The sequence below is a fragment of the Rhineura floridana genome, chromosome 2 (assembly GCF_030035675.1).
Source record: "Rhineura floridana isolate rRhiFlo1 chromosome 2, rRhiFlo1.hap2, whole genome shotgun sequence".
In the NCBI taxonomy this organism is placed as follows: Eukaryota; Metazoa; Chordata; class Lepidosauria; order Squamata; family Rhineuridae; genus Rhineura; species Rhineura floridana.
In genome coordinates, this window is record NC_084481.1 from 107662640 (window position 1) to 107686197 (window position 23558).

At 42.1% G+C, this 23558-nt stretch overlaps 1 protein-coding gene across 9 annotated transcripts in view; it reads left to right on the forward strand.

Annotated features, from left to right (window-relative positions):
• TSPAN4 (tetraspanin 4) overlaps nt 1-23558 on the forward strand; it is a 937220-nt gene that overhangs the window by 330744 nt on the left and 582918 nt on the right. For 8 of the 9 annotated variants that reach the window (XM_061610067.1, XM_061610064.1, XM_061610063.1 and 5 more), the window contains one exon: nt 11623-11691. The gene's annotated coding sequence lies outside the window, so the exon portion shown is untranslated. Of the gene's footprint in view, nt 1-7426; nt 7530-11622; nt 11692-23558 lie in introns of those variants that run through there. The other variant, XM_061610066.1, reaches the window with a different exon arrangement.

Consider the following 23558-nt stretch of genomic DNA (forward strand, 5'->3'; position numbering starts at 1 on the left):
ACTTTGGATGAGGGAGGAGATCCTGGAAGACTTTAGGGATGCCATAATTATCACTCTTTTCAAGAAGGGTGATAGAACAGATTGTGTGAACTACCGAGGCATTCTCTTCTTGCTACTGCAGGTAAAATCCTTGCAAGGATCCTTGCAAATCGCCTCCTACTTATCTCAGAAGACATCCTCCCTGAATCCCAAAATGGTTTCTGCCCTTCCAGGGGGACAGTGGACATGATCTTCACTGCACAACAGCTTCAAGAAAAATGCAGGGAGCAAAACCAACCTCTGTATATGGCGTTTGATACTGTAAATCGAACTGCTCTCTGGACCATCCTTCTGAAAATTGGATGCCCTGATAAATTTGTGAATATTTTGCAACTCCTCCATGACAACATGACGGCAACAATTTTGGATAACAATGGCTCCCAAAGTGATCCATTCAAAGTGGGATCAGGCATCAAACAGGGATGTGTCATTGCTCCAACCTTATTTGCTGTTTTCATCGCCATGATTCTACACGTTGAGGGGAAACTTCCCACTGGCGTGGAAATCACATATCGAACAGATGGAAAGCTTTTGAACCTCAGTAGGCTGAAAGCAAAAAGTAAGGTACTTACAGCCTCTGTCATAGAACTTCAATATGCTGATGATAATGTAGTCTCCGCACATTCAGAGGAAGATCTTCAAACTATCCTAAATGTCTTTGCAGAAGCATATGAAAAGCTTGGCCTCTCATTTAACATCAAAAAAACCAAAGTGCTTCATCTGCAAGTGTGAACCAATCCCTCTGTAGCACCATCAATCCAGCTTAATGGTGCGACGCTGGAGAATGTCGATCACTTTTCTTATCTTGGCAGCCATGTCACTGTAAAAGCTGACATCAATGGTGAAATTCAGCATCGTCTGACCTCTGCGAGTGCCGCATTCTCCCAAATGAAGCGTAGAGTGTTCGAGGATCAGGATATTTCCAGGGAGACCAAAATGCTTATTTACAAAGCCATTGTACTACTGACCTTACTGTACGCCTGTGAAACACGGACCATCTATAAACGCCACTCCCAACTTCTTGAAAGATTCTACCAACGCTGCCTCCAGAAAATTCTGCAAATTACTTGGGAAGATAGGCAGACTAATGTTAGCGTATTAGAAGAAGCAAAGACTACCAGTGTTGAAACCAGGGCTGTGGAGTTGGAGTTGGAGTTGTGGAGTTGGAGTCGGGAGCAATTTTGGGTGGAGTTGGAGTCGGAGTCAGAGTTGGTAGAAATGTACCTACTCCGATTCCGACTCCGACTCCTTCATAAATGGCAAATGTATATTAACTAGTAATAACAAATTTACTGTAGTAAAATGGTAGCACAAGGCATTTCATCACCACCACATGAATCCAGAGCTTGGAAAAGTTACTTTTTTAAACTACAACTCCCATCAGCCCCAGGGATTTGGCTCGTGGGAGTTGTAGTTCAAGAAAATAACTTTTCCAAGCTCTGGATTCACGTGGTGGTGATGAAATGCCTTGTGCTACCATTTTACTACAGTAAATTTGTTATTACTAGTTAATCTGCATTTGCCATTTATGAAGGAGTCGAAGTCGGACAGTAGAAAAATAGAGGAGTCGGAGTCGGAATTGAAAGTCTGGTGTACCGACTCCACAGCCCTGGTTGAAACAATGATCCTCCAACATCAACTTCGCTGGACCGGCCGTGTTGTTCGAATGCCTGATCACCGTCTTCCAAAGCAGCTACTTTACTCCCAACTTAAGGATGGAAAATGGACAGCAAGAGAGGTTTAAAGATGTTCTCAAAGCTAATCTTAAAAAATGTAACATAAGCATCGAGAACTGGGAAGCCTTGGCCCATGAGCGTCCCAATTGGAGGTCTGCCATTATCAAAGGTGCTATGGACTTTGAAGAAGCATGAGTACAGGGCGAACGGGACAAACAAGCTAAACGGAAAGCACATCAAGCAAATCCTCATCGTGACTGTCATGAACCTGTAATGGTCATGAGTTATTAAAGATCTGATAACCATACTTTGGCTCCAGTAAGGGACTCTGGGAGATGGCTATAGTTAGAAAAGACAAGCCTTTGCTAATTTGTAAAGTTAAGTTTCATTTTTCCAGCTGAAGATGGTTAGAAGAAGCCTTAACAAGCTGCACCTGGTTATCTTGGCTGATTAGCAAGTGCCTGGCACCCAAGGTCATCCTTGGCCTATGCAGTTGGAAAACACCGTTGGGAGGGGGGCCTGAAGGCGCGAAAATGTGAGAAACATCGAGAAGAAAGTTACATCAGTCACTTTCTGATTGGTCAATTAATCTTGGGCCGTTAGGATCCTTTTCCCTTAAGTATAGGGCTAGGGACCTATAGTCTTTGTTCTCTGTTCTCTGCCTATGCTGACTGGCACCAGAGTTCCAAACCTTTTCTGCCTTATGGTTCCTGGGGTTGCTTATGGGAAGGCAACCTATGTCTGGTTCCATTGCTTTATGTTGAACATCCATCTCTCTTAGGAGAGGTGCCACGCAACCAACTACCTCGTATGTAAGTAGTTAGGTGAGCTAGTTTATTATTTTCTTGTTGTGTGTATGAATTCTCTTGTAAGAACCTAAACCCCTGTTGGGTGAATGGTCTTAAAGGATTACTTGCTGCTATACGATATGTGCACTTATATATTTTAATAAAGCTACTTCTATTTAACCTGGTGTGTTCATTTGAGAGAAGGGGTGGTTCTAAATTCAGTGTTTTGACCCAACCTCAGTCACTCACTACCAAAGAGGGTTAAGAAGTTAAAAGCTTGGATTTTAAGTGCTAAACCAGAGGTGCCTGGCAAGGAGTGTAACTGTGACTCTTGCCTTTTAGGACCTTGGTTTTATATACCTTCTGGGCTCAGAGATCCCCTGGCTCTGAGTGGACCAGTATACAGGGGTGGTGGCAGCCTACCTTCTACCTTGCAGGGTTGTTGTGAGCGTACACAGCCTTGGCAAGGGTGAAGTAATAGCTTTTTGGTTCCAGTCTCATTTCCCTAAGGGTGGGGGTTTGAGCCTGATGCATGATCCCGGGACCCTGAGGGTCGGGCGGGCATGACATGGCTGGCAGTGGTGAGGATCGAAGCCATTCCTGCTCTTAAGTGAACACGCTGTGTGAGATAAGTGCATTGCAGCAAGTTGTAAATTTTAAAGAGACTTCTGACACAATTGTTTGTTATTTTGGGTAGTAAGGTTAGTGCAGAATGTCGCAAAAGATAAAAACCAGATCTCAAAAGAATGGAGCCGAGGATGTGCTCCTGGCAGACACTGTGTTGCCTAGTCAGCTTGCTCAGCTGGAAGAAGGCGCTGCTGCTCTGTCGTTTATACCTCAGCCTTCTGTGGATGACAAGGAGTTCGTGTCTAAGCAAACTGAGGATAGCGAAGATGAGGAGGAATCAGATTTGGATGAGGAAGAGCTGCCTAGGAGCATGCAGCGCTACCTGGCTAAGCAAATGAAGCTGTTGTCCCTGCAGTTCAAGGCTATGGAGGAAGATCGCCGGAGTAGGGAAAGCTTTGCTCGTGAGATGCAACAACTGCGAGGAGGAAGACCAGACCTCCATAAAAAATCCTTTCCGACCTTTCGTGAGACAGATGACATCTTTACCTTCTTCCAAGTTTTTGCTCACTCTTGTAGAGATCAAGGTGTGCCTAAAAAGTACTGGATGAGTGCTTTACGCATTAATGCTGAAGGCGAGTTGAGAGAACTGTTGAACTCTTTGCCACTGGAGTATGCAGATGATTTTGACTACTTTTATGCTTTGGCCAAGTCTCACTTTGCGGTAACAGCAGAGGATTGTTTTCGGCACTTAGAAGCAGACCAGAAGAAGTCTCGGGAAAGCTTCTCAGCCTTTGCTGCACGGATGGGCAGAAATGTGGAACGTTGGGCTGACACAGCCGAGGCTGTAACTCGAGAGGAGGTCTTAGATCTGTTTGCTAAAGAACTGTTTTACAGACGCCTCCCTCGAGATTTGATGGCTCTGGTCAGAGACCAGCAGCCCCGTTCTCTGACTGAAGCAGGCATGCTAGCAGATCGTATGTTTAAAAACAGAGCTGGAGAAAAGTATACTTTGTTTCGGAGACCGGAGTACGTTCCTGTGAAACCGCCGGGGCGAGAGACTGCAGGTATGCAGAAACCAGGGCAACCAGCGAAGGAAGAGAAAGGGGGGCCTGCTGGCTACTTCAAAGTGCCTTCCGCCCAGCCCGAGGCTGCATTGCAAGAGAAGCCCCGTGGAGAAATAATTTGCTTTAAATGTGGGAAAATTGGTCATAAGGCTAATTCCTGTTCTAAAACCTTGTCTAAGCCCAATCCTGCTGGAAGGAAGAACCCCAAGGTTGCTCTAGTTGCACGTGTGAGAGACTTAACGTCCCCTGGAGCGGAACCCCCTGAACTTTCTTCATGGTCGTCAGCCGAGGAGAATGAAGGAGCAGAATCGGATTTTGTATTTTCTGCCCCAAATTCACAAGACCGTCCTGAGACTCCTCGTGGACCAGTTGTTAAAGCCCTGCCGGTGAGTGTTGTACAGACTGTGTCAGGGGACCGAGAGGGAGGAGTAAAGAATAGTTTGTTTCCAGAGAAAGACTCTCCAGGACCCCTTTCATTGGAATGTAAAGAATGGGTTCAAACGCAGTTTTCTGAATCCATATATGTAAACTGTATTAAGGTCAAGGGAAGAATCGATTCAGGCTCAGAAATTACCAGTATTGCGGAACGGCTGGTTAAGCCGGAGCAATATGTTCCAGAGTTACAAGTGGCGGTCACAGCGTATGGCCAGCAGACAGTGCAAGTGCCTGTAGCTGATGTGGTGCTTTCATACCGAGGCTGGACTGGACGCCATAGAGTTATAGTTCATTCGGATGACCATTTATGGGATGTTTTAATAGGAGTTGATCTGTTGTTCCTAAGCCATCAAGAGACTGTACGTGAAGCGGAAATAAACGCTCTTACCAGGTCTCAAACTTTGTCACAACCTATGGAAGACTATGGGGAGAAATGGCCTCTGGGTGGCGAGGAAGAAAGGGCTGCCGTTGGGAGGGCTGGGACCCTGCCCGAACAACAGGGAAAAAACTCCTTTCCACCCAGTGTGGGGGAGACGGAGGAATGTAAATTACCGGCAGCCAGCTCTCAAGCCTTTAAGGCAGCTTTATTGAAGGATGAGAGTTTGCAAAACTGCAGAGAAGAAGCCGAGAGAAGCCCTCCTGCCTTATCAGAGACTGTGAAAGTGAGATTTTATTGGGACAAAGGCTTGCTTTATCGAGAACATGTTCCTGGGGGGAATTCTACGGACTGGCAACCAGTCAGACAATTAGTTGTGCCAAAACCTTTTCGCTTGGATGTATTGCGGCTGGCCCATGATGTTGTGACTGCGGGGCACCTGGGTGTGAAACGGACTTTGTTTTCTGTTACCCAGCATTTTTATTGGCCCTTAGTGGCTAAGACTGTTAAAGAATATGTAAAATCCTGTGATATTTGTCAACAACTTGGGTATGCGCGTGATCACCCCAAGGCACCCTTACAAGTATCCCGGATTGTGGCAGAACCTTTTGCTCAAGTGGCTGTGGACGTGATCGGCCCTTTCAATCCGACTAAGACTGGGAGAAGATTTATTTTGACTGTAATTGACTTTGCCACGAGATTTGCCGAAGCTATTCCTTTGAGTTCCATCACTGCCCCAGTCATTGCTAAAACCTTGTTAGAGTTATTTTCGCGTTGGGGGTTTCCCAAGACTATTTTGTCAGATCGAGGGCCGAGTTTTGTGGCCAAGTTAACTAAAAAACTTTGGGAACTTGCTGGCATGGAACATCACATTACGACTGCTGGTCACCATTCCTCGAATGGGTTATGTGAGAAAATGAACGCCACTATTAATAAAATGTTAAGGGCGTATGTGTTAGAACATCCTAGAGAGTGGGATGTAGCTTTACCTTTCCTGATGTTCGCCTATAGGGCTACTCCCTCTGCCAGCTTGGGCTATAGCCCCAACCAGCTAGTTTTTGGAAGGGATCTGGTGGGGCCTTTGTCATTACTCAAGAATGAGTGGGAAGGAAGGTTGGAAGCTATGCCTGTGTCGGTAGTAACTTACCTCCAGAAGTTACAGAATATTTTAAGAGATGTTTTGGCTGTCGCTCATGAGAATTTGGGGGAGGCTCAACAACAGCAGAAAGCCCATTATGATGCTCACGCTAAAGAAAGACACTTTGTTGAGGGGTCAGAAGTTTTGGTACTAAAGGCCCAAGTAGACAATAAGTTGTCGGTGGCCTGGGAAGGCCCTTTGATTGTCAAGACCCAGTTGAGCGACACCAACTATCTGCTAATTGACCCTAAATCCCATAAGAAACCTAAAGTATACCATGTGAATATGATGAAGCAATATTTTTCTAGGAAACACCTGGTTTTGACTTGCACTCCTGCTGTGGAGGTTGCTGAAGATGCCCTATCTCGGTTACCTGTTCCAGTTGACTGACATTTGATTCATGCCTATTCCACGGACTGATTTTCTGGCTCTGATGACCTCTGGACTGTTTTTAGACCTTGTTTTACTCTTTTACGCTTTTAATATGTTTTATAGACTTTTATAAGATTTTATGGCTTATGACCTTTTTTTTTGAATCCGGACCAGCTTTTGGATCACCCCATTTTTTATTCTATCTCTTTAATTTTTTAATAAAGTCTTCTTTTCTTGGGTGTTTTAGGGGTCCCTTAATTCTTTTTTTTTGTTTTGTTACTTTGTAATTTAGTATATATTAAGAAGGCATAAGTCAAGAAGTAGCTCACTTGCTTAAAAATGTATTAACTTGTTCTTTTTTCTTTTTCTTTTTTTTTAAATATATGTTGTAATGTTGGTGGAATTTTTATTTTTTATTTTTATTTTTTTTTGTTTGTTTGTTTGTTCCCTTATCCCTGGTTGCTGTGGCGATGACGCAGAACTATCCAGAGTTCTGACATCATCTTCCCAAAAAGGGGCGTGTCATGAACCTGTAATGGTCATGAGTTATTAAAGATCTGATAACCATACTTTGGCTCCAGTAAGGGACTCTGGGAGATGGCTATAGTTAGAAAAGACAAGCCTTTGCTAATTTGTAAAGTTAAGTTTCATTTTTCCAGCTGAAGATGGTTAGAAGAAGCCTTAACAAGCTGCACCTGGTTATCTTGGCTGATTAGCAAGTGCCTGGCACCCAAGGTCATCCTTGGCCTATGCAGTTGGAAAACACCGTTGGGAGGGGGGCCTGAAGGCGTGAAAATGTGAGAAACATCGAGAAGAAAGTTACATCAGTCACTTTCTGATTGGTCAATTAATCTTGGGCCGTTAGGATCCTTTTCCCTTAAGTATAGGGCTAGGGACCTATAGTCTTTGTTCTCTGTTCTCTGCCTATGCTGACTGGCACCAGAGTTCCAAACCTTTTCTGCCTTATGGTTCCTGGGGTTGCTTATGGGAAGGCAACCTATGTCTGGTTCCATTGCTTTATGTTGAACATCCATCTCTCTTAGGAGAGGTGCCACGCAACCAACTACCTCGTATGTAAGTAGTTAGGTGAGCTAGTTTATTATTTTCTTGTTGTGTGTATGAATTCTCTTGTAAGAACCTAAACCCCTGTTGGGTGAATGGTCTTAAAGGATTACTTGCTGCTATACGATATGTGCACTTATATATTTTAATAAAGCTACTTCTATTTAACCTGGTGTGTTCATTTGAGAGAAGGGGTGGTTCTAAATTCAGTGTTTTGACCCAACCTCAGTCACTCACTACCAAAGAGGGTTAAGAAGTTAAAAGCTTGGATTTTAAGTGCTAAACCAGAGGTGCCTGGCAAGGAGTGTAACTGTGACTCTTGCCTTTTAGGACCTTGGTTTTATATACCTTCTGGGCTCAGAGATCCCCTGGCTCTGAGTGGACCAGTATACAGGGGTGGTGGCAGCCTACCTTCTACCTTGCAGGGTTGTTGTGAGCGTACACAGCCTTGGCAAGGGTGAAGTAATAGCTTTTTGGTTCCAGTCTCATTTCCCTAAGGGTGGGGGTTTGAGCCTGATGCATGATCCCGGGACCCTGAGGGTCGGGCGGGCATGACAGTGACCATCTTCCATCTGGAAACCTATGTCCTCACTGTGGAAGGCTGTGTGGATCCAGAATTGGCCTCCACAGTCACTTATGGACCCACTGTTAAAGACTTTATCTTGGAAGACAGTCTTACTCGGCCACAAGTGATTGCCAATGAATGAATGCTCTGAATAAGTAGAATATTCCTTTTCACCACTATTTAAATAACCCAAGTATAAATTGAAAAGAAATGGTTAAGTGGTGAATACCTACAGCTAATACAAATAAAATATCTTTATCAGAATGAAAGTTCACAATATGATCTATGAACTTTTCTCTGAGACTGAATGCAATTAGAAAGGGGGAAAATAGATGTGTTTGGGAGAGGGCATAACATTTATCCCAGTCTGCAATCTGTGCCTGTGTTAAGGTGAGAGTAGAAAAAGTTCCATCAGACTAATTAAGAACAGTTTCTGATTACTTTATTTAAAATATTTCTATTCTGCTTTTTGCCAAAGCAGATATTCAGAGTTGTACAATAAAAACATTCTAATACACTGATAATACAATATTTACTTCACTTGAAGGTCTCATATTATTATTGCATGGATGCTAGAGAAGCAACTTTTGAGCATAATTCTATGCATGCCTACTCAAAAAGAATTCAAATAATTTCAGTAAGTAGTGCTTACTCCAAGGGCAAGTGTGTTCTGAGATCAAGTTTTGGAAGTCCAAAACCCAGCAGATAACAGATTATGTATCTAGCACCAGTGTTTTCAGCTAGGTCAAGTAAAGGGTTTAATTTGAGCCAGGGCTTAGCACCAGAACCTGCTGTGAAGGATGCCACAGCTGAATGACAGATGTATAACCTCTGAGCATAACTAGAGTACCTCTTTTTCACCATCAGGTAATAGTCATGTCTGGGGGATCAAGGAAGAGTTTGGGGGGAATGTGGGAATAAGTGTGATCTGGTAACCTCCCAGTTGGAATAATGTAATGCTGAGGTCAAATGTGTTGCCCTCCATCTTTTATGGCACCTACCAAAGTCCCCAGCTCTTTCCAGTTTCCCCCCTAGTTTGGGGGTTGCCTGTTTTTTTGTTTGTTTTGCAATGTCTTTGCTTATTGTTTGGGGTGGGGTCTGAGCAATGACACCTGTTCTATTGTGAAATGGATATTTTGTGATTCTTGCAGAGGTGGGAAACCTGTGACCCTGCAGATGATGTTGGACTCCTACCTCCCATCACCCTCAGCCAGCATGACCAATGGCCAGGGATGATGGGAGTTAGAGACCAGCCATATCTGGAGGGCCACAGATTCCTGTCCCTACTCTTCGTTGAAGCTTTTGGACCAGGGGCTAAGGTAGAACTGAACTTGCTGATCACAAACTGAATATGAGTCAACAGTGCAATGTAGCTGCAAAAAAGGCAAATGTTATTTTAAGCTGCATTAACAGAAGTATAGCTTCCCAATCGCATGAAGTATTAGTTCCCCTCTATTCAGCAATGTACTTGAGTACTGCGTCCAGTTCTGGACACAGCACTTTAAGAAGGATGAAGACAAAGTGGAACAGGTTCAGAGGAGGGCAACAAGTATGATCAGGGGACTGGAAACAAAGCCCTATGAGGAGAGACTGAAAGAACTGGGCATGTTTAGCCTTGAGAAGAGGAGACTGAGGGGAGATATGATAGCATTCTTCAACAACTTGAAAGGTTGCCACACAGAGGAGGGTCAGGATCTCTTCTCGATTATCCTAGAGTGCAAGACACAGAATAATGGGCTCAAGTTGCAGGAAGCCAGATTTTGACTGAACATCAGGAAAAAAACCCTAACTGTTAGAGCAGTGTGACAATGGAACCAATTACCTAGGGGCTCTCCACAGGTGTGCTTTAACTTAGATTCCTGCATTGAGCAGGGGTTGGACTTGATGGCCTTATAGGACCCTTCCAACTCTACGATTCTATTTTTCTATGAGTCTAAAACATGTGAAACGCCCTATAGGAAGCAAGGTCTTAAAATGAGATTATTTACATGCTTGGAGCTGAGGGGAGGACAACAAAGAACACAACTGGTGATTGGAATGACTGTACTCTTTACTCCCTTTCCCTGCTGGAGACTGAAAGAGAGATAATAGCAATGAAGAAAACATACAAAAACATTTGTTGATGTGGTAATGCATTAACAAAGATCCTTTAATTACCTGTTTTGCCTTTTTCTTTCTTGTCAGAGTGGGCACAGCCCATAATAGAGGAACCTCCCTGGTAGTATTGTCACCAACCTCTAAATTTCGGAAAGGTAGCCTCTACAATCTGTGAGGGGAATGGGAAAGGCTGCCAGTAACCCTTCCTCCCAGGACCTGGCCAGACTATGCCGATTACTGTGGCACTCTGTTTTTGTTAGGATCTATGGATTATAATGGTATATTGTGTAATTAAGCATGTGCAGTAAACACTAAGCAGTAGCTTGGTAGAAATTGCACTGAGAGTCTGGTGTAAGAAAAATAACAAACTAAGTTTATTGTAGGAAATACATTTAGTTAGAAAAGATCTACATCTGACTGAATAGATAGGAGATGCTGCAGAAGAGATGTCTGTTGCATCTGTGTTCATCCTCGGGGAGCCATGCTGGCAAGCAGGGCCAGCGCCAGGCATGACTGGGCCCTTGGGCACCAGCCTGCCCCAAGTGCATGGCTCCTGCCTGTTCCATCTACCTCTCTCCTGTGTTCTGATGCTGCGCGCACTGCGATCAACCAAGATGGCGACAAAGGTTTCTCTAAGGGGCTAATGCCCCCGCCACCATCTTGGTTGATGGCAGCCCTGCGCGTGCAGCACGTGCAGCAGCAGAACACAGGAGAGCAGTAGATGGAGCGGGCGAATGGGAGGGTGGCCTGGAAGCTCCGTCCATGCAATCCATGGCAGGTACCCTGCCACAGATCTTAGAAGGGGAGCGCTACTCTCCCCCCCATTGAGGGGTCTTCCAGGGGCCCCTCTGGGCAGCAGGGGCCCTCAGCCAGTGCCCGACCTAGCTGCCGTTTGGCGCCGGCCCAGCTGGCAAGAAGTACAAAGGAAGATTGAGATCAGAGAAGGAGCAAGAAGGGAGATTTGTTTCCTCTGAGGATATCAGTTTACACCTAGAAGGAAAGGTGAGCTTAGGTGAGAGTGAACAGAACAGTCTAGGAATTTAGGAGGACTTCTTTCTACCTCTCTGCTTCCCATGTAGCATGCAGTCCCCTCCCAGGCTTCAAGCTGAGTTGCACTGGAACATTTCCAACAGTTTTCATATTCCTTTTTCCAGGACTACATAATGCTAGTAGCTTTGGCCTTTGAACCTACCGTGGCCATTACCATTTGCTATTGTTTGTCTGCTTTCTATTTCTTTTTCAAACCTAAATGTTCATAGCCACTTGTGTGCAGGACAAACAGGGCCAATGCTGATCTGGTTGCAGTGACCTCTTCCTCATTATCTTTTCATTGGCCAGTGGGGGACTTTTGCTGCCAGATTTGTTGCTGGATCCTAGAGCATCCTGATAGATGTACTTTCTAATTGGTAATCTAATGAATTTGGACTTATTTTTCTTTTTCAGAGTGAAACCAGCAGACTTTGAGGAGCTCCTGCTGTGAAACTGATCTAACTTGGCACAGCCACAAATCAGGTACTTATTTAATTTTTTAAAGATTAGATTAAAGCTTTATTTTCCTTTATTATTGAACAAGTTAATAAAGTTTCTTGAAGTGCGGGAGGGCTATATTCTATTTTTTTAATGGAATGTTGTGGGTGATTTTGGTATCTTTGCACAACCCAAAGCAAACTAGATGGTTTGTCTTGTTCATTGAATTCCAGCTGGAAAACCATTGTCTAATCCAACCCCCAAAGAAAGTAAGTGCAAGACCATTCTAATGATGGGTCTTTAGGTCACAGCTGGGCTACAGAATAAGACACGCTGATTGTTTAAAGGAGCGTTTTAATGGTCAGTCAGTTTTTGGGAGCAGGGTCCCAATGTCTCCAGCATTCTATGAGCTAATCATCATCAAAGGGGAGTGTCTTAGCCACTGAGAAGAATCTTCCAACATGCTTCCTTGACCTTTCCTGCTGATTGGAGCCAATCAGAGTGAAAAGAGATGAGTCTTCTCAGTAGCTAACACTCTTCCCTTTCATGCTTATTAGCTCCTAGGGGTGTGTACTGTGGGAGAAGGCATTAACAAGGATCTCATTCTCAATCCCACAGCAAAAAAGGAGGAGGGGCGTGGCTATGACTAGCATGAAGGGATCCTGCACTTCTGAATTTGCCACTATACTACTGTTGGAAAGTGAGAAAATGGGCTGGGGGAAGGTAGGGCCATCATGGAAAGAGGTGGAAGCGCATGGAGGGGAAACAAATCAACAACAGTATATTCTTGGACAGGATAGTACTCTTCAGCAATATTTATCACCTGGAATACAATTGTACTCTTACATGACATGTACAAAACGTTACTAAACGTAATGGGGAAAATTGCTCATATGCATATCCCAGGGGTCCTCTCAGTCTTGTAAAGATCTTGATTTCCTTTTTACTGCCTTATGAGTTAAGAACACCTTGCAGGTTGTTAGAGGCAGGAATTGCTCAGTTTTACAGTTGCCTACTTTTTATTGCTTAAATTGTCTTAATTTTATGCTTCAGGTTTGTGCCTCAGTTCTGCACTTAATATGTTTTGTTATTTTTATTTTTACCATGAATTCTTTGACAGATTTGTAAAAGAGTTTATCCTATTTCTGGTCTTCATTGTTTGTTGGATGCTACAAGAGCATGAGAGCCCAGGACAAAATTTTTAAGCTGCTGTGCAATGCTGTATACTAAATGGGAGAAAGGGAGAAATACCCTGACATCCACTAAGCTACCCATCTCAGTTCCAGATAAAAAGAGGCTGCTCTGCCAGGAAGAATCTAGTTCATGACACCTTTTTCACAATATCAAAACAAGCAGCTTGGGTCACTTCAGATCCATTTAAAAGTGGTCTCTCTTCTCCCTATTAGACAAGGGATCCTGGTCTATGAATAGTGGTGCCATTCCTCAGTACTGAACTGATGTGTCTTTGGCTCCCAGTTTTTGGGGAATTAATTTTTTTTAAAAAAACAGGTGTAACGTATGACGTTTTACAATAAGAGTAAATAAATTAGTTGCTATTCCATTTGTGAATGGCAAATTCTCTTCTCAATTTTGGACTGGACCAGTTCTTCTGCATTTCCCCTCCTCGTTCTATAGTATGCTACTTCTTTGTTAGATCCTTTTGTTATCACTCTGAAAGTCTTGTGCCAGCCCCTGCAGTATAGATTAGGCACTTGGCAGTGATTCAGTCATTGGTTTATGTCTGCCCTATATCCTTCCTGTCACTGAAAAAGCAGCTTTCCTGACTGGTTGTGTGCACTTGCTCTGCTGCGCTGCAACCTTGTATAAATTGTGCTTTCAGACTTGCTAACACAGCAAATCCTTTTGTTGCCTAGATTGTACGTGAGCCCTTAGAGAGCATCCACTGCAGTCTAAGCGATTTCCTTTTACATATCTTCCCCAGGCATCACGTGGATGAATTAGCTAATGTTTGTAAAGTACACTGAACAGAAGAAAGGTCTCTGCAAGTGCTTGGCGTCATTATTACATAACATGCAATTAAATCTGGCTGTATTGTACAAAGCCCACTTCATGTGAAGTGCTATGTATTTCAGATTAATATATTTCAGAAGAATTGTATTACACTGAATATGTTGTAAAGCAATCTGTGCCAGTGACTAGGAGATCTCTTGTGTTTTCCATTGTTATGTTGAAGTGCTGTTAATTGCCATATTTGCAATTTAAATTCTTATGTATTGGAAAATCAGAACTACTAGGCAGTGTACAGCATTGTGTCAAACACCCAGCTAGCGCACACATTAGCATCTATGAAAGATCTAACTCAGTGTGCAGGGACTCTTCATGAATCCAGCTCACAGAAACTGTGAGGTGGGTGGGGAGAGAAAGCAGCCAAATATGGGTTAAAGCAGGGATAGCCAACATGGTATCCTCCAGATGCTGTTGAACTGCAGCTCCCATCAAACACAACTAATGGTGTTGTAAGGATGATGGGTGTTGTAGTCCAACAATGTTTGGAGGACACCACATTGGCTACTCCTTGGCTAAAGGCTAGGTTTATTTTTTTGCATGGTTGCCAGGTCACAAACTGGAGAACTGTCTCTTTAATAGCCCCAGAGCTGCAAAAGATGTAACTGCACCTTGTCCTGGGCCTGCTTAGTCATGTCACCCTCCCTTTCGCTGCACGTCCTGGAGCAAGCAGGACTCTCATGCTGCACCAGAGCAGGCAGGAGGAAAAAGTGCGTGAAGTTACCAGAAGAAGAGTGGAGCAAGAAGTGGTGTGGTTGCCAGCGTTTTTGCAGCTGTGAGACCAAATGGCTCTCTGGGTTGCAGCCTAGCAGCCAGAGCTTTCCACTGCATGTGGCGCAATAAACACATGTCACCTATGTCTGTGTAAACACACAGCTTCCTACATAAAAGTTATATCCATGTAGGAAATGAGACTTGTATGAAGCAGTCCCCACTTTCTCTTTTATAAAAGTATCTTCTTCGGTCAAATGAAAAAGGGATTTTTTTAAAAAAGGTCTAATTGATTTAGTTTCTGTACAAAAAGCATGTGCCATCCAAACTATTCTGAGGAAGTGACTCCCTTTGGCGTGGCCTCTCTGTTAGTGGTTAATTATCATCCACGTGGAGGCTGCTGGTCTATTTTGCAGTCTCCCTCAATTTCTTTGCTATTTGACTATGAGCAGGAGGCCCTATCTCTTGGCAAGCAGACTGGGAACTTCATCTTTGTAGCTGGAGCTTCTAAATGGTTATAGAGTAAGGAACAACACAAGCAGTCTCTGGAGCCTTATAGGTTCAATGAGGGACTTTGGGGTATATTAAATATTTTATGCCCAGAGCATTGTTACTGTGGAGGGGGATGGGGGTGGGGAGAGGGCATTCAGGAATGCAAAGTCAAATATCTGAATCGGAATGCCTACATCAGAGCTCAGATTGCTTCTTGCACATACGTGGAGCCTATCTGATCAGCATTTCACCTTTACAACTGAAGTTTCATTTGCCTTTATAGCCAGAAGGAAAAGGAATTGTCTGGTGAGGATTTCACTACTTATTGATTACCACTGTCAAGTGAGATTGCAGATACCTCCATCCTGTCATTCACTAGATATTTAGTTACAGAACATGAGCTCAGCTGTCAACAGCAAGGAGGGGTGCAAAGAGAAGAATTGGGAGGGTGCGCTTGTGTGTGTGCGTGCTAGGGATGGAATTCTCTCCTTTTTTACGTTTTGTTTTTAAGTGTGGGCCCCTGGTGGTCATTAATGATCCAATCCTTTTTCCTCCAATATCTTTTCATTTTTCGAATCTCATATGTCCTGTTCACATGTTACATTCAACGAGTGTACAGTTTGTGTACCTGGGTATACAAGTAGTTGAGCTGTACACTTGTACAGTTATTTACACTTAACATTCAACGAGTGTACAGTTTCCATTATATACACATTTGCTGCTAGGAAAAGGAATGGCTTCAATGACACTTAATAAAAGTGTCATTGAAGCCATTCTTTTTTACTGGCAACAAGGCAAGGAATGCTGGGTCTGTTATACTTCCTTAAACTGTTTCCTATCAATGCTTACATTCAATAGAGTTTTGGCAGAAAGAGGAACATAATTCTATTCTTTTCATTTTTCCTGCAGTGTCTTAAGCTTTTAAAATTAAAACACCAACTTTTAAAAAGAAAATACCAACTTCTGTAACTATCATAATCATAGCTATTAAAATATTTCAAATCTCATTGACTGTTATTCTTAAAGTATATATGGTTTTCTTTGATGCAAGCATTCATGGCACAATCCTATACATGTCTACTGAAATGTAAGTCCTATAGAATTCAATGGGACTTACTCATAGATAAATCTGTGTACGTGCAGACCTAAATATATTGAATGTTTGTAGATGAAAATATATTGAGGAGGGGACTGCAACAAAAACAAGCTGCTTACAAGAGTATTTGAACTGAAATGATTCTTCCAACATGGTATACCTGATTCCTTCTTGAGGTTATGTTTTAATACACAGAACTCCACTCAAAATATAAATGTGGCAAAGATTATTTATACAATTGGGCTTTCTAGCCTGCTGCTCCCACTGTAACCTACTGTGTCCCCTGGAAAGCCTTTCCTGGAATTTGGGAAAAAGGAAAGCTCTGGGCTGTGGTTTTTCAGTGGAAATGTTTGCAGCTCAGTATCAAAAAGTGATCATCAGTATCTCTTTTTATGATCTATATTATAATGCATAGCTTTTGGATAGCAGTTTAGATGCAGGGTGGGCAGAAAGTAGATTGAAATGGTTTGGCAAGGGTGACTTGCAGAAGATAAGCGAGAATTTCTGACTCCTAATCATTTCACAATAAAAACAAGCAAATGACCTCCCCGCCCATGCTGATGAAAAGAAGAAAGCTGGAGGTTGGTAATCAGGAGTGGATTTTTGTGTGAAAGGACTGCGAGCTTAATTCAGTTCTGGAACTCAAAACAATCCCAGGGCTAAGAATTATGTAATTCTAAGTGTATATATTTTGTGGCTTGCTCTGGTTGGTGGATCTTGGGTTGTTGTTGTTAATACTAATACTAATACTAAATGTTAGTACTCAAACTCTGAAGTGTACCTATCCTGATCTAGAATATTACAACCCTACAAGGTGGGTTTGTGTTACCATAAAGTCATGTAATGCAGCTTTTTAAAGCAACTAACAATTTAGATGGACCATGTCTAACTGTAGCTTCCCTGACAGGGATGTCTTTTTTTTAGGCAATCCTAACTTCACTTACCTGTGAGTAAGCTCCATTGAACTAAGTGGGACTTATTTCTGAGTAGACATTTTTTGAATTACAGTGTGAGCCCTCAGAATCTCCCTGCCTTGTGTTCCTCCTTTTGCCTTCTCTCAGGATTTCACTTGCCTGAGACCACAAGAGGCTTGAACTCCATTTAAGTTTGAAAAACAAACTTAATTTTTTAGAATTAATAATTTAGACAGTTCATTCCTAGCTCTAGCTTCCCTGACAGCGCTCTCTCACATTTTTAAGCACTCCTAACTTCACTTATCTGGGAATAAACCCCATTGAACTCAATGGGGCCTAGTTCTGAGTAGACATTTTTAAAATGCAGTGTGAGTCTTCCAAAGCTTCCCTACCCCCATTTTTGTCTCCTTCCCTCAAGTTCCCTCATTGCCAGTACACAGAAGCTCTGTTTCAGGCTGGTTTCCTTCCCCTCTTTCTTTCTCTTATGTCCATTTTACCCTTATTCCATCTTCCCAATCCAGCAATTAATGTTTCCTTGAGCTTATTTCTGATTGGCAGCAGCTGTTGCTGCTAGAACAAAGCCTCAGGCTCTCCCCCAGGAGGAAAACTAATTGCTCATGATCAAAACCACATGGACAGCATGCAGGAGAGTGAATACATGAACAAAAGACCTCTTTCTTCAGGGGACTGTGGTTATTTTTTTAACTGACGACATGTAGACTTTCTCAAGAGCAGCTGAACCCAGGTACAGGGGACTTGTATCTGGGTACAGAGTAACATGTGAATACCCCTCTGATCACTATTTATTCACAAGTCTCCACTGGTATCTATTTTTATTCTGAACCCTGTAATGATTGCCTGTTTGTATTCCTGTTCAAATGCACTGCAGAGCACACAGATTAAGGCAGATAATCAAGTCAGTGTCTCCTTCCCCACCACTGCTTACATTCAACACCTCATTCCTCCTTACTGCTTTCTGTCTGTCAGTTACAATCAACACATCATTGACTCAGTGAAAGGAATACACTTTTGAAGAGCTCACATAAAAAGTAGATTGATAAAAGCATTATTATTATTTCAATTTATTTATTTATTATTTCAATTTATATACCGCCCTTAGCAGAATAGCTCTCAGGGCGGTGAACAAACCGCCTGAGTCCCAGCTGAGCCAGAATGGAGACCTTAAGCTGGTGTACCTTCAGCTGAGCGTGGAAGAGAGACTTCAGTTGGCATATCCCCAGCACAGCCAGATATCCACATATTCCATACTCTGCTCATTACTCATGCTATCGATCATTTCAAAGCAAATTTTTAAAAAATCGGAAAAAAAGAAGAATGAATCAGAAACCAGGCATGGAGAGTTGCTACTTCAAAATTCTCTCCACAAAGATAGAGAATATCAGATATAATAATTAATCCAATGGCAAATCCAATTATTGCAGAAATGTAGCCCATTGCTAGCGTGTGCATACATGCATGGTTGTTCATCCTCTTGACAATGCTACATCATATCTATATCTATGGGTTTTTTTGTGTGACAGTACTCACTAGTACAGAGTACCAGCATCTCTTTTTTATTATTTCTTTTTCCTGCCCATTGCAGCCATTTGTGCTGGTACCCATGGCATTTTTATCAAGATATGAGTCCTGACACCTCATTTTTTTTAAAAAAAAAATCACTTTGTGCATGTATGTGTGTGTATATATATAATGCCATGAACTGATTTTGAAGATGTGGGTCATCATCATTTCTCAAAAAAGACCTTATTTATTTATTTATAGCTATATTTGTATTCCGCTATTTCATTTAAAAATATCAAAGCGGTTTACCACAAGTTAAAAAAAGAAAAGAAAAACCATTCAGTAAAAACCTTTAAAAATACAGTAAAAACAGAGATCTCCTATTACAAAAAGACATCTTCTTAATTGCCTGCATGAGCCTGGCATAAGGAAAAGCTATTGAGGAAGAGCATGACTAAGGAGAAGAGGAAGGGAAGTTCCTCCTTCTCTATGTTTTCACCCACTGAAATTGGTTGCAGGACCCCACTTGATATAACTTAAATCCACTTAATAAATTCTGGCTCTGACTTTTTTGACTGGTTGATCTTGGCAGTAGTAGCAGCTTGGCAAGGGGCCTTCCCTCCCTTAACTTGCCTGATCCTGCCCATCAAAGTGATGAGCCTTCACAAAGTCTAATATAAAGCAAATTATTCTGGACAGCTAGAGATTATTTACTTGTTTAAAATTATTTATATCTTGTTGTTACTCCCTAAGAAGATCAGAGCAGCATATACTAAAAACAGGACAAGAGTATAAACAAGCAACAGCAAACAAGACTCACAGCAGCCACCATATCTAGGAGGGTATCTCCATATCGATCCCTGCCCAAAGGATCTTACCATCTAGCTTTTTAGCCTAATTAGAGTATAATAACCAGTTTTCTTTTTTTTAATAGAAACAAAATAAACAGTAGTAATTTTATAAAAGGATTATTATTGTCAAAGCTGATTTGAAATCCAGTATATCTTCATATAAAACAGGGATTACAGCTTTAATTACAATGAAGGATGGACTGAACATTCCCATAGCACCTGTTTAATCAAGAACAAAGGCTTGCTGCGTGGAATAGTATTTTCATACCACTTTATGGTGACAATAGTAAGGAATACAAAACCTACTATGAAACAATGTTGATACGCTCCATGAGGTTGTATATATTGCTCCTTGCTTTTCCATATTGGTTTATAATAACTTAAAGTGATTGCATCATTTGTTGTTTAACACAGGGCTAGTTCATTTGGTTTGTCATCTAAGAATACTGGTTGTGTGAATGCTCTTGCACCTGCCACTGAGTGTGTATTGTGAACATATAGGGAAATGTCTAATGCCCATGAAGCTTCCTTTTGAGGATGGAAGGACTACAAAGATTAGAAGAAAAAATATTTGCTGCCTGAGCTCCTACTGGGAGGAAGGGTGGGATATAAATCAAACAATCAATAAGTGTGCATGTATCACATTATATTGTGGCAGAGGACCTGGGTGCAGGTCTATGACCTACTGCACCTATATTATTTCTAGAGCTAACTTAAGATACAAGTGGCTAAGATACTGAGATCTGAACCAGGAAGTTGCTGGTTGAAATCTTCTCTGTGCCACAAATTCACTTACAGAGCAATCTAAACTATAGGAAGCCAGTGTAATTTACCACTGTTCAAAACTTCAGGCATGGGGCAATGGCTGGCTGAGCCTGCTGAAGCCTGGCAGAGGGAAAACAGGCCTTTAAAATTGAGTTTGACTTACACCACTCTTTTACCAGTGCAACTTCCACTGGGTCATGTGACCAAACTGAATGGAGTATAGAAAAGGGGTAACTCCCTCCTGCCACACCACACCCTCTGGAACTCTCCTTTTGTAGGACTTACCCCAACATCAGCTCAGCTGCCTGAGTCCCAGCTGAGCCAGAATGGAGACCTTAAGCTGGTGTACCTTCAGCTGAGCCTGGAAGAGAGACTTCAGTTGGCATATCCCCAGCACAGCCAGATATCCACATATTCCATACTCTGCTCATCTTGGTGGTTCTTGGGTTTGGATTGCTCCCTGAGTGGCTTTAGGCAAGCTAGCTCTTAGCCTTAGCTTATCCTACCCCCATTAGCAATGTTGACCTTCAGTAGCAAAGTGGTGTGGTATGTTTTATATGCACTAAATTGATTTCACACATGTAATACAAAAATATAGTTGTTTCTTCTGGGGGCAGTCATGCAAGGGGTGCAAAAAAATATTCCAGCTGTGCAATTTCCTTTCTGTTTACTGATAAGTGAGTTCAGTGGGACTTACTTCCTAATAAGTGTGTTTGTTTGCAGCCCAAGTAGCAAAAGCTTAGGAGATTTATTTTTGTTGTCTTGAGTAACGTATTTCTAGTTTGCCACTTTATTATTAGATTTATCTGCTTCTGTACTAAGACTTTGTTTTATTGCTGACTAAAAGAGTGAAATATTGGAAGTGAGAAATATTGTTGGTCTTGTCATTGGATTTGTTTCCATTAAATGTGAATGATTATAACTAAATAGTCAGATCACTATTAAAAGAAGAAAAAGGACAGATCTATCTGGAGACCTGCCTCAAGATGCACATAATGCAGAAGACGTGTGCATATATACTTGGGAGGCATCTCCATTGAACACAACAAACATATAATTGTGCTGTTAGGCTATAGGTGAAGCAGCAATGGTCTCAAAGTTGAGTTCCCTATCCCCCATCTCAGGATCTGTAAACATACCTGTACACTTCTAGCATTTCAGAATATTAAAACATTATCAATCTTGTAAAACCAATATGTAAAAAAATATGACATCAGATGATTAGGAGCCTGTCAGGCTAACACATGTTTGGAAGAGCTGTAGTTCCAAATAGAAAGACTCCCCAAAAGATGGCATCTTCTCTTGCTTGTTTCTGGTTTGTTTGATTGCACTGAGAGCAGCTGACTACAAAATCCTTTGAAAAGTGACCAAAGACTTGATTCCTCCTCATATTAAAAAGGTCAGTCCTTATATACTGAGCTTGTGTAGTCTGCCTGAGCTACGTTTCATGCTACCTTTACATATACCTGACTGGTATGGTTACTGCTGGCTCTGTGGTTCCTTCCATGCTGATCGGAGTCCTTTGGTTCTGCTCTTGTGATTTCTGTGTTGCTTGCCTAGCATATTAAACACACCATCAGAGGAACCCTGGGTGTGGAAGCTTTTTCATGCATCCAGAATAAATTGTGTGGGAGCAATAACCAAGCCATTTGGGTTCTTGTAGAAGGGGCCTCATATATATTTTACTTTTTTGAAATGATTAATCACTGCATATTTTTTTACAGATCTTGAAGACACGAGTGCAGACATTTTGGATTAAATCCAGCAGCTAGTTATCTTGTATTGTTCTCCCTGGCTTTGCTTATTGCAGCTTCACTAATTGATTGGTTTTTTGCAGTACTTGTAGATCCTGAGACACAAAACTAAATGGAAAGTGTTGTTGCTGTGTCACCCCTGATGGAAATATATTTCCCTAGATTTTTGCTATAACACAAAAGAAGGGAGCAGATTACATTAACCTGACCCATAAGAATCCCCAAAGGAAAGCTACAGGCCAGGGTTTTTTTTCCCAAAGTTTGATCTCAAGTAAGGGCATGTGAAGATGGCATTTACAGCTGGCTTGAATGCATGACTAAGCCTTGAAACTAAGAAAATAACTGCTGTCATATTGCCTGCTGCATGGGAGACAGAAATATGTTTGCATAGAAGTCAAAACAATGTAGCAGAGAGAGAACTAGAGAGAGCAAAACAGTAATAAAATGAAGCTTAAAGAAACATTATCTAGCTCTCTTTTCCGCAGAAATACATTTTGGGAAGTTTATGCATATCTACATAAAGTACAGAAAAAGAGAACCACCACAAACATTTGTCTGTGGATAGGCTTGTCTGTAAGAGGGTTGTGTCCAGGCAAGAAGATGGGCTAGGGATGTGTTCATATCCACACCTAAGACTTTGAGCCAAATCTTAACCATGCTTTTTGTGTATGAGAGTATCACCTTTCTGTCTATTTGATAATTTCTTCCTTGATTTTTTCCCTTCTAGTCTCTTTTATCTCTTTTTGCCTTGTTGTCTCTTTATCAGGTACCATGATGTGCTCCTTTCCTCTTACCTTCCAAGGCAGAAGTTCCTTGTTTGTTTCTATATTTGTGTAACAGTAAAATGAGTCAAACCAGAAGTGGAATTCTCTTCTTTTGTGTATGTGTTTGTGTGCTTTGCTGGTTCCAGTGCATCTCCACTTCTCTGAAAACGGGGCACGCAACGCCAGTCAAACTCCACCCGTTTCTACTCTAAAACCCTAATCGGATCATGTTGAGTGTTTTAATTCAGCTTCAGGCAGATTTGGCAACTGATTGGTAGATCAACCCATTTGCCTTCGAGGTGTGGCCAATGAAAGAGCTTTGCTGCAGGCTCAGGCAGAGACATTGATTGGCCCAACACTTTGCTGGTCCTGAAAGGTCTGAAGTCAGCAGTGGAAAAAGAAGGTGTGGCCAGCAGAGGTCAGAGTTGCTTCAAAACGCAACCAGAAAAACCATGCTGGCTGCTTTTGAAGCCCACACCTTTAGAGTTTTTTCTGCAAGTAGTTTCCTCATCCCATGTTCTTTTCTGTGCTCGTGTGTGTGTTTGGGGATGAGGGTGGGAGATTTCAGGAACTACAGTATAGGAAACTAGATTGGCGCATGGAATGTGCATTCTGTTACTGGCATCTTGCAACTATACTGATGGTAAAGTGTTGCTACACTGAAGGCGCAAAACTCCCACATGATGATTATTAAAAAGGAAGTTAGCTGTAGTGACTTTCTGGGGGTTTTATTCTGAAAACTAGGAAACTTTGGAGAGGCTTTATGAAATGTAGAAACAGATACATTACAGGCACAAAGCTTTATGTTCTGGACTCCTGCTATCATCCGTCTTCCTAAGAAACCTTACACTGAATTGACTGAATAGCTTATGCCTTTCTTCCCTTCCCCCACCCCAACATCATTGCTATGCTCTTATTGTAAAACTTCAAATCTAAGGGCACTTCCATTTTGTTGCTATTTTGTGGGTGGGATTCAATTGCATATCAGCAAATTCAGGTTGCTGGATTAAAGTGAATTT